This window comes from Bufo bufo, chromosome 2 (assembly GCF_905171765.1).
Source record: "Bufo bufo chromosome 2, aBufBuf1.1, whole genome shotgun sequence".
Classification (NCBI taxonomy): Eukaryota; Metazoa; Chordata; class Amphibia; order Anura; family Bufonidae; genus Bufo; species Bufo bufo.
Genome location: NC_053390.1, coordinates 416,027,455 through 416,046,029, shown reverse-complemented (window position 1 = coordinate 416,046,029; position 18,575 = coordinate 416,027,455).

The following is an 18,575-nucleotide window of genomic DNA, read 5'->3' as shown; positions in this document are numbered from 1 at the left end:
AACTACAAAGCAAAAAGGGGGTCAGCACATCTCAATGCGTAGGTGCATGTCGCTATGGCTGAAAATACATATAGAACAACACATCGTGCAAAAGCACTCTACAAACCTTTTCACAGTTTTATTTTTAGAGTGTTCCCTATGTGGGATAACTGACCTATGCCCTTCATTCTCTGGGTCAGTACAATTACAACGATACTACATTTGCATAGTTTTTCATGTGTTTTGATACTTAAAAAAAAAAACTTTGGAACAAATTCATTTATTTTCTTTTCATTGCCATATTCTGACCCCCATAAATTTATTATTTTCTACGTAGTTGTAACAAAAAATTGTGAATTAGCCATTTTGTGTTTTTTATGAGTTAAGCTGTTTTCCATATGGGATAAATATTTTTATAGTACAGGTGTTTTGGGACATGGCAATGCCTAGGATTAGAGATGAATTAAGTTTTCAAAAATTCGATTCAGTCGCTTTGCCGAATTTTTCCAAATTTTCTTCAATCAAAATTAATTTGTCACAAAGCATACAGCATCAATCACCTACCATGGAGGTGACGTGATGACATGGAGGTGACGTGATGACGTAGACACGTACGTCGCGCTCTCCACCGCTCCCCAGGGCTCGGCTACTTCGCTATCCTGATCCTCCTGGCGTCTCTGCGGTGATTCCTGCCCCTATGCTCCTTATGGTCGCGGGGAATGTGCTCCTGTTCTAACCATTGACTCCTAACCTCCTGCCTTCTCCTGGTCCTCCTGTTCTCCTCCCCTGTGTTGCCGGGACTAGTTCTAGTTCTCCTGTGCTCGCTCGGGCTGACGGGCGGCTGGACGGGCTGTCGGATTATATTGGCGAGCTTATACTTGCGAGCCCTGCCTGACCTGATTCGCCTGCTCACCGCTCTTATCTGCCGCGTGGGTGGCGAGCGCCTGATTCTCAGCTCACCTGGGAGCCTGGTCCTACCTCTTCCACATACATCACCCCCTCCCCATGTCTCCAGTTCTTGTCGTTCTTCCTTCCCTCTCTCTGTGTGCCGAAGTGACTAACCTTGCCGTGATTGTGAGTGCTGCCTGACCCCCCTCCGCATGTGCGACCTTCTCCTCGTGTCTCCAGCCTTTCCGGACCTCCTCCTCTCCTCCCCTGTGCCGCGGTGGCCAACTGTGCTGTGACCGCTTCGACTGACAGCTGCTGGACGGGCTGTTGGATTCCATCGGGGGACTCTGCTTCCCTTCTGCTTTGTGGATCGGCGGCTTCGCTGTCGTCCTGGTCGGCGACACTGCTCTTCAGGTGGACGGACGTATACTAAAGCTGGTGAGATTGTTCCTTTTTTTTTTCCTCTGGCTTATTGTGTCTCCATATGCCCTCTACCTTCAATACTAACTACTGATTAAAACTGCTTCAGCATTTTACGACATTTTCAATCTATATGCTGTAAAGCCTACTGTTAGTACCCTCACTGTTGAAAGAGAAAAGTGAGGTGGCCAAAGAGCAAAAGAGGGGGAGGGGGAAAGAGAAAAAAAAAGAAAAAGTGAATTATAAATACAAATATAAAAGGAATAAGCTATAAAAGCTATAAAAGCACAAAGCGAAAGAAAGGAAGGAAGAGGAAAAACAAAGGAAAAGAGGAGGTAGGGGGAAGAAAGGAAGAAAGGAAAGAGGGGGAGGAATATAAAGTGAGGGGAGAAAAAAAAATAAAAATAAAGAAAAAAAAAAAGAAAAGAAAAGAAGGGGGAGAGAGAAGAAAAAAAAAAGAGAAGGAAAATAAACAAAGGGGGGAGAGAGGGGAAAGAGAAGAGAGAAGAAAAAAAGAGAGAGAAAGAAAAAAAAAGAAGGAAAGAAGAAGGGAAAAAAAAAAGAAAAAAAAGAGGGAAAGGAGAAAAGATAAAGAAGAAAAAAAAAGAAAAAAAAAACCAAAAACAAAACATGAGGCATGGCTCCAAAAGCCAATAGGCGCTCGGCCGACCTCTCTAGTCAGAAACAGGGCACCAAAACCTTTGAAACAACAAAAATAGATCAGTTCCTGAGGTCTCCAAGGGTTAACACGAGGGGCGGACAAAAGGACCTTGCCTCTAGAAAAAATGGTGACCCGGAGGTGACCGAGATAAAATTACAAAAAGCCTCTAGACAACCTGAAGAAGAAGAGGGTATAATGGGAGAAGTTATGCCCAATGACAATTCCTCCCCGCTAGAAGAAATACTCCTAGCAGTTAAACAAAACGGGGACTTAATACAGGCTGTTACAACCCAACTTGGATTTATCCAGGTTGATGTGGGTCTGATAAGAGATGATTTGTCGAAAATCCGAGACAGAGTTAATAATCTTGAGAGCTCTACGGCCTTGATACAGAATGAATCCCAAAAAACAAACTCTGAAGTCTCCACATTGAAACTAGAGTGTAATCTTCTGAAGAAAAAGGTGGCGGACCTTGAGGATAGGTCGCGAAGATACAACGTGAGAATAATAGGGATCCCAGAGGGTGCTGAAGAGAAGAATCCTACTCAATTTATACAGAAGTAAATTTTTGAGAATTTCGGAAAAGACTCCTTCTCCCCACTGTTTATGATAGAAAGAGCCCATCGGGTCCCAGGGGGTAAACCGATCCCAGGGAGACAAAAATTATTGCTTTTTTTTTTTTCCTATCTAACCTCTTTTGATAATGACGACTAGAATCCTTGCCTGGAATATACGCGGATTGGGGGATAGAGGAAAAAGACAAGCAATCTTTGACTTGACACAGGTCCACCTACCAGCAATAATATGTTTGTTAGAAACTCATCTCACTGAAGAAACCTCTAGGGTGGTCGACAGGGGATGGGCCGCGCACACGTATCATTCTACCTTTTCCAGCCACTCTAGAGGTGTTACTGTCCTGATACATAGACAGATTGACTTCGTCTGTGAGGCATTCTCTGTCGACCATCAGGGGAGATTTATTTTTTTATATTGTAGATTAAGGGGGAAGACATGTATTTTGGCTTTTGTCTATATTCCACCGCCATTTTCCTTTTTGGTTCTTAATTCTTTGTTATTATTTATGGATAAATGGCCAGAGTGTCCAACAATGATTATTGGCGATTTCAATTGCGTCATTGATCCTCTGCGTGATAGGGTCTCTACGAGTGTCAGGAGAGATAGCCCGATTCAGGGGTCTCCCCTGGCACGGTTTTGTTCTGAGGCGGGTTTTGAAGATGTGTGGGGACATCTAGAACAGGGGAAAAGGGCCTTTTCATGCTTTAGTAAAGCAGGTAAATCTTTGTCTAGAATAGATCTTGCATTGATTAGTAGTAAATACGTGAAACTCGTAAAACGAATGAAATATGAAACAAGGTCAATTTCGGACCATTCACCGTTAGTCCTCGAACTCTGTTTAACCCAGGAAAGACACATACAAAAACCCCCTTTTAGATTAAACCCTTACTGGTTAACAGTAATAAAGACACATGAAACAATTCAGAATGAAATTGGTCGATTTTGGGATAACAACTATGGCTCAGCAAAAATCCAAGTGGTATGGGATACCTTTAAGGCATATATGAGGGGAATGTTGGTCAGTAATATTGCGAACCTTAGAAAGGAGTACGGGAAAAAACAGAAAAATCTGGAAGAACTTGCATCAATGGCGACACAATCCTTTTATATGAATAAGACAGAGGAGAATAGAGAAAGTATGCAAATGGCCACACAAGTATACTCTAACTTTTTATTGGACAAGGCCCAACAGGGCCTCTTCTTCAAAGGGCAAAAATATTTTACGGAGTCAGGGCGACCTGGTAAACTTTTGGCCAGAGTGATCTCAAGTCAACAATCCAAAAAATATATAGATAATGTTAGACTGATTAATGGTAAGATGGTTAGCGGGCAGGGTCCTGTAGAGAAGGCCTTTGTGGACTATTTTTTGGATTTGTATAAAGCTGATTTGAAGATCACAGATGATAAGATGGATGCTTATCTCGATGACATTTCTTTTCCAACTATTACTGAGGCGCAAAAGAAAGCACTGGAATTGGATGTCTCAATACAGGAACTTGAGGGAGCGATTAAATTATGTTCGGCCAATTCCACCCCTGGCTCAGATGGACTCCCATATGAATTAACAGTAAATATGGGGACTTTATTTTCCCCAGACTGCTGGAGGTCCTTTCTGAATCAGTGGAGGACGGGAAGTTACCAGATTTAATGTTGGAAGCCGTAATAACATTAATTCCAAAAAAAGGCAAAGATCCCGTAGATCTAGAATCATATAGACCAATCTCACTGCTCAATGCAGATGTAAAGCTCTTTGCGAGGATTTTTGCCACAAGGCTTTCTGGGGTTATCTCCGCCATTGTCCATCCGGATCAGAATGGCTTTATTCAAAACAAGGGCACACACCACAATCTTCATCGGCTCTTTGCTAATATTCAGGCCCCTGGGGGGACCGCTCGCTCCATCCTGTCACTAGATGCCTCTAAGGCCTTTGACAGGGTGGAGTGGTGCTTCCTCTGGAAGGTTCTGGCAAGGATGGGCTTTGGGGAAAGATTCATAGGCATTCTTAAGTTACTGTACAGATTCCCCAAGGCAAAATTGAGTCTCAATGGGATCCTGACAACTAGCTTTGATTTAAATAGAGGGACCCGTCAGGGCTGCCCATTATCCCCATTGTTATTTGACATTTATATTGAACCTCTTGCGCTGGCCATTAGGCAGGATGATCAAGTTAAGGGATTTGGTACGCTAGGGGTGCAGGACCGTATTTCCTTATACGCGGATGATGTTCTTTTTTTTTATAGACCATACGGAAACAACTCTCCCCAGAATTATTCAAATGGTTAAGTCATTTGGTGAGGTGTCCGGTTTTCTTATAAACTGGTCTAAGACCAGTTTGATGCCAATAGACCCCCTGCCACAGAAAGAGGTTCTTGTGACGCAGTTGGATATCGTTGATTCTTTTCAGTATTTGGGTTTGATTATTTCACCCAGGGTTCAAAATTTTTTACAACTTAATCTGATCCCCATGGTGACAAGGATTAGAGCCAAAATAGGGATCTGGTTGAGACTTCCCCTGTCTAGAGCTGACCGAGTTTCATTGGTCAAAATGGTGATTCTACCACAACTTCTTTATGTGCTTAGGAATACACCTATTTGGATACAAGACAAATACTTTAAACTTATGGAAAGAATAATTAATGATTTAATATGGGGAAGAAAACGAGTGCGAATAAAGTTAGAACATTTGTATAAATCACTGGAGTGCGGGGGTTTAAATCTCCCTTACTTTAAAGGTTATTTTATTGCTACTCAGTTATTGATGTGCTATGAATCAGAAAATAGTGCACTTCTAGGGAAAATAGTGGGTAGCCACGCTCATAGTAATATATTCACTCTTCTGGAATCTGGGCTATTGAGGAGCTATGAGCAGGGCTATAGAGAGACTATAAAACTACTCCTGAAAGTGTGGGCTACTACTAGGACATGGTTGAAGGTAAAGGGCTCACTTACATTCACGCCTCTTTGGCATAATCTGCACCTACAAAGGTTAGATGATATTGCAGCTGACACATTCTGGCAAAAAAATAAAATCTTGTATATTTCACAGGTAGTAAAGGATAGAGAGATTAAGTCATTTATAGAGATATCACATAATATAGAAAATGTTTCATGGTTTAGATATTTTCAACTGCGTTCAGCATTATCCAGTTTGGACGATAAATCGGTGTTGGATATAGATAGTTCATCTTTTTTGAACGATTGGGTAGGGGGGACACTGCCTAGATTGAAGATTTCAAATATATATAAGTTATTACTTAAGGCACGATTTAGTGATACACAATCACCAGGACAAAGAGCGTGGGAGATGGATTGTCCGAACATACAAGTAGAAGGGTGGGAGAATATTTTTGGGAATTTAGGGTCACTATCCCAGAACTTTAACCATGTTCTAGTACATTTTAATATTTGTCATAGATTATGACGGAAAATGAAAAAAACTCTTTTGTACTGTAATTAGTTTTTATATCTCAAGTAATAAAGATAATTAATTCAAAAAAACAAAGCATACAGCATCCTTCAGTAAAGCCCAAAAGAATAAATAAATAAACGTTGCACACCCCTACGGGTGTCCTAATAACTCTTTAGTGGTACAAAATAAAGACAGGGAGGCATCGCCAATAAAGTAGTGGAAAAAAAAGGTTCTTTTAATCCATGTTAATGCAGTGCAAACACATGCGTTTAAATCCCTTCTGGTAAATGTAGAATGACTGTGAGTCACTATTAGGCCTCATGCACACGACCGTTGTGTGCATCCGTGTCCGTTGTTCCGTTTTCCGTGATTTTCTGCGGACCCATTGACTTTCAATGGGTCCGTTGAAAACTCGGAAAATGCACCATTGTTCATCCGCGTCCGTGATCCGTGTTTCCTGTCAGTCAAAAAAATATGACCTGTCCTATTTTTTTGACGGACAATGGTTCGCGGACCCATTCAAGTCAATGGGTCCGTGAAAAAACACGGATGCACACAAGATAGTCATCCGCGTCTGTGATCCGTGTCCGTAGGCTACTTTCACACAGACGGATCGCAGATCCGTCTGCATAAAAGCTTTTTCAGAGCTGAGTTTTCACTTCGTGAAAACTCAGATCCGACAGTATAACACAGAGGCGTTCCCATAGTGATGGGGACGCTTCAAGTTAGAATATACTAAGAACTGTGTACATGACTGCCCCCTGCTGCCTGGCAGCACCCGATCTCTTACAGGGGGCTGTGATCTGCACAATTAACCCCTCAGGTGCTGCACCTGAGGGGTTAATTGTGCGTATCATAGCCCCCTGTAAGAGATCAGGTGCTGCCAGGCAGGAGGGGGCAGACCCCCCTCCCTCCGCTGTATTACATTCATTGGTGGCCAGTGCGGCCTCCCCTCTCTCCTCTCCTAATTAAAATCCCCCCCATATACTATGGCCCCAGTTGTGCCCCCATCTTTATATTATGGCCTCAGTTGTGCCCTCATACATATACTATGACACCAGATGTGTCCCTATACATATATTATGGCCCCAGTTGTGCCCCCATACATATATTATGGTCCCAGTTGTGCCCCCATACATATAGGATGGCCCCAGTTGTGCCCCCATAGATATATTATGGCCCCAGTTGGTGGCAGCGGAGAGTTCCGATCGGAGTCCCAGTTTAATCGCTTTTTTTTGTGTGATTTTGTTGTCAGCACATTCAACTATGTAAAGAACAAAGTATTTCAGAAGAATATTTAGATCTATTAGGGTGAACAGGATTTTACACTGTTCCTGTTGCCCTGTGCTTTGTGCACACAGCAGCAGGGAGCTTACCAGGGCAGACATGGATGGCTTCAGTAGCATTCATGCCGCCATGGTAACCGATTGGAGCCCCACAATTTCACTGCTGGGGCTCCGATTGGAAGCTGCCACTGCCATCAATGCAAATATTGAGGAGGAAGGGCGGGCCCTGTGGCCACTAATGAATATAACAATGAGGGTGGGTGGGGGTGGCTGAATATAACCGCGTCAATTAACCCCTCATGTGCCACACCTGAGGGGTTAATTGACAGGGTTTGTGGGATCGCTGTGCCCCGTCAATGAGGTCCGGTGCCGGCTGTGTGATATGGCCGGCACCCGCTGCCTACATTTGTATTAAGGAGTTAATTATATTCATTTGTGGCGCGGTGTCCACAGGCCCTGCCCCCTTCCTCAGTGCTATTGTCATTGGTGACAGCAGCAGCTTCACAGCCCCCTCTCTTTTCATTAGGCAGTGGTGGCCGAGTCACAATAGAGAGTGAGAGACTCTCTCCTTCTCCACTGTACCGGCTCAGGAGAACATGGTGCGCACCGCTATGTTCTCAAAAAGATACTAGAGCAGCCTAGTATCAGAGAATAGCAAATCCTGGTATCGCATCAATCCGGGTGCAAAAGTATCGATTGGGGATCGAAAGTTCGATATCCGGTGCAACCCTACTTCACAGTATTTACCAAGAGGTGTAGTGAGCATTTTGACCCAACGGGTGTTTTGCAAAAGTTAATTTATAGCAGATGATGCAAAGTGAAAATTGCAAGTTTTACACAGATATGGCATTTCAATGCCCAATATGTGGTACCCATTATATGCCAGTAATTTTATTTATTTTTTTGGGCTAGGTTGCTCTCAGGTTTTGTGGGGTGAGGGATATTTTTTCCATTCTTGAGTTTTTACAACAAACATGAAATATCTTATAATGATTCTAGTCTGTTTGTAGTGGTCACAAGGAAAAGTAGGATTTTTGTCTTACCTGTAAAATCCTTTAATTGGGGGACACAGAAGACCATGGGTACAGCTGTTGCCACTAGGAGGCGACACTAAGCAAAAAAGTGTTAGCTCTTCCTCTCAGCTATACCTCTCCTTCACACACTGAGCAAATTAGTTTGTACGAAAGCAGTAGGAGCAGCCAGGGGAAGCCAACAGAAAACAATGAAAGGCAAAGATGGGTCAGAATCAAGAACCAGAGGAACCCATCAAGGAGAGCAAGCAATGTACTTACGGGGTGGGAGCTGTTTCCCCCAATGAACTCAGAGAGAAAAAGATTTTACATGTAAGACAAAAATTCTACTTTCTCGCTCGTATCATTGGGGGACACAGAAGACCATGGGACGTTAAAGAGCAGTACCATAGGGAGGGAACAAGACCAGAACGAATCCAAGGCTTGTCATAAGGCCCCGCACAGAATTGCGGGGGAGGACATACCCGGACCCCTGAAAAAGGACAGGAAGAGCCATTCCCAGGAAGGCCAGCCAGAAAGCGTGAATACCCAGCCGCCCTGTCTGGGCAGAAGAAGAAAAGACCAGGAGACATAAGTCACGGCTTAGGAGACTTCCGAAGTAGTGGAGAGCACACCGAATATCCACAAGATGGACAACAATAAAAACAAGTCAGGCGCCAGAGAAAACGGAGCGACTACAGAATATACCGGTGAGAAAAGAAAAGACCTCTAAAGAAGGTGATACCCAAGGACCAGCACTCCAGGAAAAGACCCCTCTAGAGTGATCAACAGTCACGACATGGCATGAGAAGAAAACAAACTGAAAATGGTGTCTCGATACCAAGGGCCAGAGAACTGCGGACGTGACAAACCCTGCCCTCCCCCATGGGGGAAGAAGTAGAGGTGTCAGAAGGCGACAACCCCCAACTCCATACCAGGCTGTCAAAGGAGAAGAGCACTCCAGCAGAACCCCTAACAAATCGGGGCTAGAGAACCTGGATGTCAGGCATGACCATGGCCCATAAGAAAAGAATATCAAGGGAGAGAAGAGACAAAATGGGAACAAAGGAGTGGAACCAACCCCAAAAAAATGCAAAAAAATTGGGGAGTAACCTGGTAGGAAAAGAGTGTCCTCTGGGATAAAAAAAAACAAAAACGTCCCCTTTAGACCAACCGCCAAGAGGTTTGTCTCATAAGAATGTTCCCCAAGGAGAATGACAATGTGGTAAGCAGAGACATAGAGAGGAGGACCTTAAGCAAAATAAAAAGTACAGAGGCCAAGGGAACAGGTAGAAGCAACGTACATGTCTGAAAACAAAAGTTGCGCAAGCCTATCAGACATCATTGATCTCCACTGCGGACCAACTCCACCTAAAGAAGAAGAGAAGGTGGCTATGAGAGCAATGTACAGTCGTGGCCAAAAGTTTTGAGAATTACATAAATATTGTAAATTGGAAAAGTTGCTGCTTAAGTTTTTATAATAGCAATTTGCATATACTCCAGAATGTTATGAAGAGTGATCAGATGAATTCCATAGTCCTTCTCTGCCATGAAAATTTACTTAATCCCAAAAAAAACTTTCCACTGCATTTCATTGCTGTCATTAAAGGACCTGCTGAGATCATTTCAGTAATCGTCTTGTTAACTCAGGTGAGAATGTTGACGAGCACAAGGCTGGAGATCATTATGTCAGGCTGATTGGGTTAAAATGGCAGACTTGACATGTTAAATGAAGGGTGATGCTTGAAATCATTGTTCTTCCATTGTTAACCATGGAGACCTGCAAAGAAACGCGTGCAGCCATCATTGCGTTGCATAAAAATGGCTCCACGGGCAAGGATATTGTGGCTACTAAGATTGCACCTCAATCAACAATTTATAGGATCATCAAGAACTTCAAGGAAAGAGGTTCAATTCTTGTTAAGAAGGCTTCAGGGCGTCCAAAAAAGTCCAGCAAGCGCCAGGATCGTCTCCTAAAGAGGATTCAGCTGCGGGATCGGTGTGCCACCAGTGCAGAGCGCATCTGCATGCACAGTGAGGCGAAGACTTTTGGAAGATGGCCTGGTGTCAAGAAAGGCAGCAAAGAAGCCACTTCTATCCAAAAAAAAACATCAGGGTCAGATTGATCTTCTGCAGAAAGTATGGTGAATGGACTGCTGAGAACTGGTGCAAAGTCATATTCTCCGATGAAGCCTTTTTCCGATTGTTTGGGGCATCTGGAAAAAGGCTTGTCCGGAGAAGAAAAGGTGAGCGCTACCATCAGTCCTGTGTCATGCCAACAGTAAAGCATCCTGAGACCATTCATGTGTGGGGTTGCTTCTCATCCAAGGGAGTGGGCTCACTCACAATTTTGCCCAAAAACACAGCCATGAATAAAGAATGGTACCAAAACACCCTCCAACAGCAACTTCTTCCAACAATCCAACAACAGTTTGGTGAAGAACAATGCATTTTCCAGCACGATGGAGCACCGTGCCATAAGGCAAAAGTGATAACTAAGTGGCTCGGGGGACCAAAACGTTGACATTTTGGGTCCATGGCCTGGAAACTCCCCAGATCTTAATCCCAATGAGAACTTGTGGTCAATCCTTAAGAGGCGGGTGGACAAACAAAAACCCACTAATTCTGACAAACTCCAAGAAGTGATTATGAAAGAATGGGTTGCTATCAGTCAGGAATTGGCCCAGAAATTGATTGAGAGCATGCCCAGTCGAATTGCAGAGGTCCTGAAAAAAAAAGGGCCAGCACTGCAAATACTGACTCTTTGCATAAATGTCATGTAATTGTCGATAAAAGCCTTTGACACGTATGAAGTGAGTGTAATTATATTTCACTACATCACAGAAACAACTAAAAACAATGATCTAAAAGCAGTTTAGCAGCAAACTTTGTGAAAACTAATATTTGTGTCATTCTCAAAACTTTTGGCCACGACTGTACAAAACGGCCAGACTGGAACCAGATATGGGATAAATACTGCACCAGGAAGGGAGTCCGGACGTCTAACGCCACAAAGTCCCAGAAAAAACCGGTAACGGAACCATACTACCCGCGCAGATACTCCACAGCAGAAAGGGGGCCTACAAGAGCTTAACGGCTATGGAAACTGGCCAAGCAAACAAAAACAGTACCTGGGGAAGTGCAACCAGGGCCGGCCTTTGGGGTGTGCGGGCTGTGCGGCCGCACAGGGCGCCATAGTAACAGGGGCGCTGGGCGGCCGACAGCTCGCAATGTAATCTGCGGCAGACGAGGCTGTACTTGTGTTCTCCCTCGGGGCGCCCCCTCCATCTCCCCCTCCCCTGTCTGACCTGCCTGCTGTCCCCGCCGCTGCCAATAAGAAGAGAGACAGGAGGAGGAGGGGAGGGGCTGTGGCCACTGCGCCACCAATGAAGAAAACTGACCTGAATACAAATACAGGAGGCGGGTGCTGGAATCAAATAGCTGGCACCCGACCTTTGTGACAGGGGGCTGCGATCAGCTGCAGTTGAGTTAACCCTTCAGGTGCGGTACCTGAGGGGTTAACTGCCGCTGATCGCAGCTCCCTGTCACAGAGGTCGGGTGCCGGCTATTTGATTCCGGCACCCGCCTCCTGTATTTGTATAAGAAACGTTGGTGGCACAGTGCGCCCCCCCCCCCCACCACCCCAGTATAAGAAACATAATTGGTGGCTCAGTGCGCCCCCCCCTAGTATAAGAAACGTTGGTGGCACAGTGCGCCCCCCCCCCCAAACACCCCAGTATAAGAAACAAACATAATTGGTGGCTCAGTGCGCCCCCCCCTAGTATAAGAAACGTTGGTGGCACAGTGCGCCCCCCCCAGTATAAGAAACATTGGTGGCTCAGTGGGAAGTGCCAATGAGGGTTAAAAAATAATTTTAAAAAATTAACTCACCTCCTCCAGTTGATCGCGTAGCTGCTTGTCTTTCTTCAGGACCTGTGGTGACGTCACTGAGCTCATCACATGACCCATTACCATGGTGATGGATCATGTGATGTATCATGTGATGAGCACAGTGATGTCACCACAGGTCCTTTGACAGGTCATGAAGAAAGAACAGAAGACGATCAATTGGAGGAGGTGAGTTAATTATTTTTTTATTTTTTAACCCTCATTGGCACTGCCCACTGCGCCACCAATGTTTATTATATTGAGGGGGGGCGCACTGCGCCACCAATGTTTATTATATTGAGGGGGGGGCGCACTGCGCCACCAATGTTTATTATATTGAGGGGGGGCGCACTGCGCCACCAATGTTTATTATATTGAGGGGGGGCGCACTGCGCCACCAATGTTTATTATATTGAGGGGGGGCGCACTGCGCCACCAATGTTTATTATATTGAGGGGGGGTGCACTGCGCCACCAATGTTTATTATATTGAGGGGGGGCGCACTGCGCCAATGTTTATTATACTGGGGTGTTGGGGGGGGCGCACTGCGCCACCAATGTTTATTATACTGGGGTGTTGGGGGGGCGCACTGCGCCACCAATGTTTATTATACTGGGGTGTTGGGGGGGGCGCACTGCGCCACCAATGTTTATTATACTGGGGTGTTGGGGGGGCGCACTGCGCCACCAATGTTTATCATACTGGGGTGTTGGGGGGGCGCACTGCGCCACCAATGTTTATTATACTGGGGTGTTGGGGGGGCGCACTGTGCCACCAATGTTTATTATATTGGGGGGGCGCACTGCGCACAACGATGGGTTAGGGAAATTTCACAGCAGAGTGCGCATGCGCTGGGAGCCTCGCCGGCGGTTAGGGTAGGGAAAAATTATGGGCCAGTGCACAGGTGCGGTGATCGGATGGATGTTCTCAGCAGGACACCGGCCGACACTGCGCATGCGCTGGGAGCCTCACCAGCGGTTAGGGTAGGGAAAAAGCACTGGCCCGTACGTAATTTTTCCCTTCCCTAACCGCTGGTGAGGCTCCCGGTGCATGCGCAGTGTCGGCCGGTGTTCAGCTGAGAACATCCATCCGATCACTGCGCCTGCGCACTGGCCCATAGTTTTTCCCTACCCTAACTGCCGGCGAGACTCCTGGCGCATGCGCACTCTGCTGTGAAACTTCCCTAACCTGACGTTGTGCGCCTGCACGGCGCTGCACACCTCCTCACGTCATGTCCGGTGCGACCGGAAGTGACGAGGGTAGGGAAATCTCACGAAGTAGGGAAGTATAACATTACACGGGCCTTTGGGGTGTGTGGGCTGGTAACTACTTGGTTGGATAGTCAGCCAGCCTATGCCATGATGCCAGCAACAAGCAGTGTTTTTTTTTTTTTTTTTGGGGGGGGGGGGGGGCCACAAGGTTAGCTCGCACAGGGCGCCTGGACACCTAAGGCCGGCCCTGAGTGCAACTACTCGCCTTGCGGAAAGGGAGAAGTAGAAGAGGCTTATATGGTTCAGTAGAGAACTAGTGTAAGTGGTGACAACAAGGACAGTACGACCGCTGTACTCGGTGAGGGAAACAGTGCAGACAACTCACAGAGACAAACTGGATAAGTGCATACCCAAATTTCCACAAGGAGGGAACGCTGATGCTGTCACAGTAGCAGATAGTAGAGGCAATGCACGGCATGTGAAGGGAACAAGGTGCTAAACCAGCGCCACAGAAATCAGTAGGTTATATCAGGTACAGAAAACCACACTAGTGGCTACTAGAAGTGAGCAAACCCATCACCTGTATCATGGCTTGGTATGGGCATTTGACCAGCGCCATAAGGAATAAGTGAACCTATCAGCCACCGCCTCAGGAACACCATACATACCATGCCTGGTAAATGTGTTGCAGAAAACAACACGAAATGCCAGGTTCAATACCCCACATGGAGGAAGGGGATGCGACAAGAACCTCCGGTGCTGCGCCCACTGACAATGCGTTCAGTAAGCCAGAAACAGCGACTGTCGGCATTTGAAGGAAGAACGCAAAAACTCCCCCCTAGGAAGGGGTCACACAGTAGTAGCCACAGAACAGGAGTAGCCCAAAAAGACTGCCAGCGCAAAGACTGCCTCATAGGGGGAGGCCATAACAGCACCCATGGCCTATCCAGAGGGGAGACTCCACCTGAAAATAAGGTCAAACAGCAGTAGCCAACATGAACAGTTTAATACTCCACTGGGGAAGGAAGAAAACTGGCAACCTGTGCAGACGTTCCACCTACTGAAGGAGTGTGAACGCCGAGCGAGCCAAGGCAAAGCAACAAAATTAGAAAGCTCTGCATGGGGACTCAAGGCACGAGGAGAGGCATGTCGTGGGTCAACACCCTGGAAAGACAGAGGCTGCCACGTTGGCGCCCAACACCAATCCATACAACTACCTGAGGAAAAGGATAGTCACAGTATCCCGTGGTACTGCCAAAATACTGCCTATGATGGGGTGTAAGGCGATTGTCTGTGTCTAGCAAGGAGACCACTCTTAGAATGGGATGGAAAGAGACAAGGGGATAATGTGATAGGGCGGAAGATTCAAGAGGTAGTGGGAATTCTCTGCCTATGGAAAGAGGGGAATCCACTGGTAGAACAAGTACCACTGGTTGTGGATCTACCCTACCGATGGAAGGAGGGTAATGCTACAAGATCTTGCAGTATGCAGGTGTGGTACCCATCTCCACCTAAGAAAGGCAGATACTGTAACGGCATAAACAGTTTCCAGGGGTAATGGAGTTACTCCGCTGGCGGAAAGAGGGAAACCCGACATATGTACAGGGTCCACTGGTTGTGCAGGCACTACTGGTTGAGCAACTACTCCATGAATAGGAGGATAATGTAACAGAATCTACAGTATGCGATTGTGGTGCAACTAGTCCACCTATAGAAGGTGGAAATCCAACCGAACAGAAGATAACCAGGATTAGTGTGATTATTCCGCCTGCGGAAGGGGTAATGCGACAGAACATATGGTCTCCGGTGGAAGTGCAATTACTTTTCCTAAGGAAGGAGAGTAATGCTACAGTCTGTATAGGATCCAGTGGTAGCGCAATTACTCCATGGAATGAGGATAATGTCACAGAATGTATAGTACCCAGTGGAAGTAAATACATCCACTACGGAAGGAGGGCAATGCTACTGGGAATATATGATCCAGTGGTAGTGCCAATACTCCGGCTATGGAAGGAGGGAAATGGTACAGGACACACAGTATCCAGTGGTATTGCTAGTACTCCGTCAATAAAAGGAGAGTAATGTGACAGGCTGTACAGTATCCAGTGGTGAAGTAAATACTCCGCCTATGGAAAGAGGCCTTGCTAACGGATGTATAGGGTCCCATGTGCAAATACACTGCCTATGAAAAAAGAGCAATGATACAGAATGAATAGGATCCAGTGGTAGTGCAAATACTCCCCCTAAGAAAGGAGGGTAATGCTACAGGCTGTACAGTATCCAGTGGTAGTGCAAGTATTCCATCTATGAAAGGATGGTAATATTACAAGCTGTAGGCCTCTTTCACACGGGCGTTGCGGGAAAATGTGCAGGTGCGTTGCGGGAACACCCGCGATTTTTCCGCACGAGTGCAAAACATTGTAATGCGTTTTGCACTCGCGTGAGAAAAATCGCGCGTGTTTGGTACCCAAACCCGAACTTCTTCACAGAAGTTCGGGCTTGGGATCGGTGTTCTGTAGATTGAATTATTTTCCCTTATAACATGGTTATAAGGGAAAATAATAGCATTCTGAATACAGAATGCATAGTAAACTAGCGCTGGAGGGGTTAAAAAAAATAAAATAAAAAATTTAACTCACCTTAATCCACTTGCTGGCGCTGCCGGCATCTTTTCTGTCTCCTTCTGTGCTAAACAGGACCTGTGGTGAGCAGTCATTACAGGACCTTTGATGACGTCACTCCGGTCATCACATGATCCATCACCATGGTAAAAGATCATGTGACGTACCATGTGATGACCGGAGTGACGTCATCAAAGGTCCTGTAACTGTACTTAATGCTCACCACAGGTCCTATTCAACAAAGGAGACAGAAGCAGATGCCGGGCTACGCGATCAAGTGGACTAAGGTGAGTTAAAAAAAAAAATTTAACCCCTCCAGCGCTTTTACTATGCATTCTGTATTCAGAATGCTATTATTTTCCCTTATAACCATGTTATAAGGGAAAATAATAATGATCAGGTCTCCATCCCGATCATCTCCTAGCAACCGTGCATCCGCACTTGCTTGCGGATGCTTGCGATTTTCACGCAAACCCCATTCACTTCTATGGGGCCTGCGTTGCGTGAAAAATGCACAAAGAGGAGCATGCTGCGATTTTCACGCAACGCACAAGTAATGCGTGAAAATCACCGCTCATGTGAACAGCCCCATAGAAATGAATGGGTCAGTATTCAGTGCGGGTGCAATGCGTTCACCTCCCGCATCGCATCCGCGCGGAATACTCGCTCGTGTGAAAGGGGCCTACAGTATCCAGTGGAATTACTCTGCCTAAGGAAGGCGGGCATTGCTACAGGCTGTACAGTATCCAGTGGTAGTGCAAGTAATCCGCCTATGAAGTAGGGTAATGCTACAGGTCGGACAGTATCCAGGAGGTAGTGCAAGTACTCCGCCTATGAAGGAGAGCAATGCTACAGACTGTACAGTATACCGTGGTAGTGCAAGTACTCCGCCTATGAAGGAGGGTAATACTACAGGCTGTACAGTATCCAGTGGAAGTACAATTACTCCGCCTATGGAAGGAGGGTAATGCTACAGGCTGTACAGTATACCATAGTAGTGCAAGTACTCCGCCTATGAAAGGATGGTAATGCGACAGGCTGCAAAGTATCCAGTTATAGAGCAATTACTCAGCCTATGGAAGGGGGTAATGCTACAGGATGTACAGTATCCTAGTCATAAGTAGCTAGCGGTAGGGCAAGCACGCCGCCTATCCATTGCGCCACTGGCTCCGCTGTAGCTGGAGAGAGGACAGTGTAAGCCTGAACATGGTGCACTACAAGCACTAAGATAACAAGCTGGTCACACACTGCTATAGGGAGATGGAAACTAAGGCCAAAATAGGAGCGGAGCTCCAAGGGTTAATAATAGCTGTGGGAATTACATGCAGCCCCAATCCCATTAACCCTTTTAAGAATGATAGGTAATTTATTTTTCCTCCAACCACAGAAGCACTGAGGCAAGGAAGGGGTTAAGTAGGTTGGGGGCGCAGCTCAGTGGGCAAAAGATTTGGGCGTGAAGTTTCATGATCTGAGAGTACAGCCCCCGTCCCCCAAACACTCTGGGAAGACGCGGCATAGTAAGCCACAGAGCCGGCTGGGAGGGCAGTGCATGGAGGGCGCGGGAGTGTCAGGGAGATCTTGGAAATCAGGGAAAGGTAGGCAATACTTACCTAGACAGTTTCTGCCCACCCCGATTCCAGCAGTGTCACCTTCCTTCGTGTGCTGCCCCTTGGGGAGGGCGGCTACACTGGTAACAGGGGGACTTCTGGAAGTAGCAGAACAGGTCACACTGTAGCTGGCGGGTAACAGTGGATTTGAGATCCACTGTTCCTCCTTGTCTTCCAGGGGTGGGGAACGAGCAATAGGCTAAAGTACCCACCGGTCTCCCCCCCCTCAAGTGTGAGGAAAACAGGTGGTCGGAGACCGTCTGTAGTCCGATCTAAAAAATAAATCTTTGGCAGCCCTGCAGAAAAACATGTCTGCCTCCTACGGACAGTAAGCTAAAACTGATTAGCTCAGTGTCTGCAGGAGGGTATAGCTGAGAGGAGGAGGAGCTAACACTTTTTTGCTTAGTGTCGCCTCCTAGTGGCAACAGCTATACCCATGGTCTTCTGTGTCCCTCAATTATACGAGCGGGAAAAATTAAGAACAGCAATCTGAAGACCATTGGAAATGGTTATTAATATTAGTAACACGGGCACCGATAATGTGCACTCTGCATCAGAATGCAGACTCATTGACTTCAATGGGTCCAACATCCACAAGATCTGCTGAAAGAGTGCCTATCTTTTGCGGCACAAAGACACAGAACTGAAAGCCCTTCTGTGTGTCCGTGCCTCCACACCGATCCAGTGTTTTGCGGTCCGCATGGAGCCTTAAAAGAGATGTATATAGGCCGTTTTTTTCCCAATCTCTCATGATAAAGCCCTGTCAAAAAAAATCTACTAGTATTTGTGAACCATGAAATGCATTAACTCAGTCCCTTATATGCAACCGGAATATTGTGCCAAAGAAGATGCTCATGTCTGAATGGACCTCTATGGATTTGGGAGTAAATATTCAGTGGGGAAAAAAAATGAAATTTCTAAGCCACACTCGTTGGTATAATAAAAAAATAAATGTAGGACCATATGACCATCTGTATTGGTCAGATATGTATTTTAGTAATTACCATAAGTATGTTCAG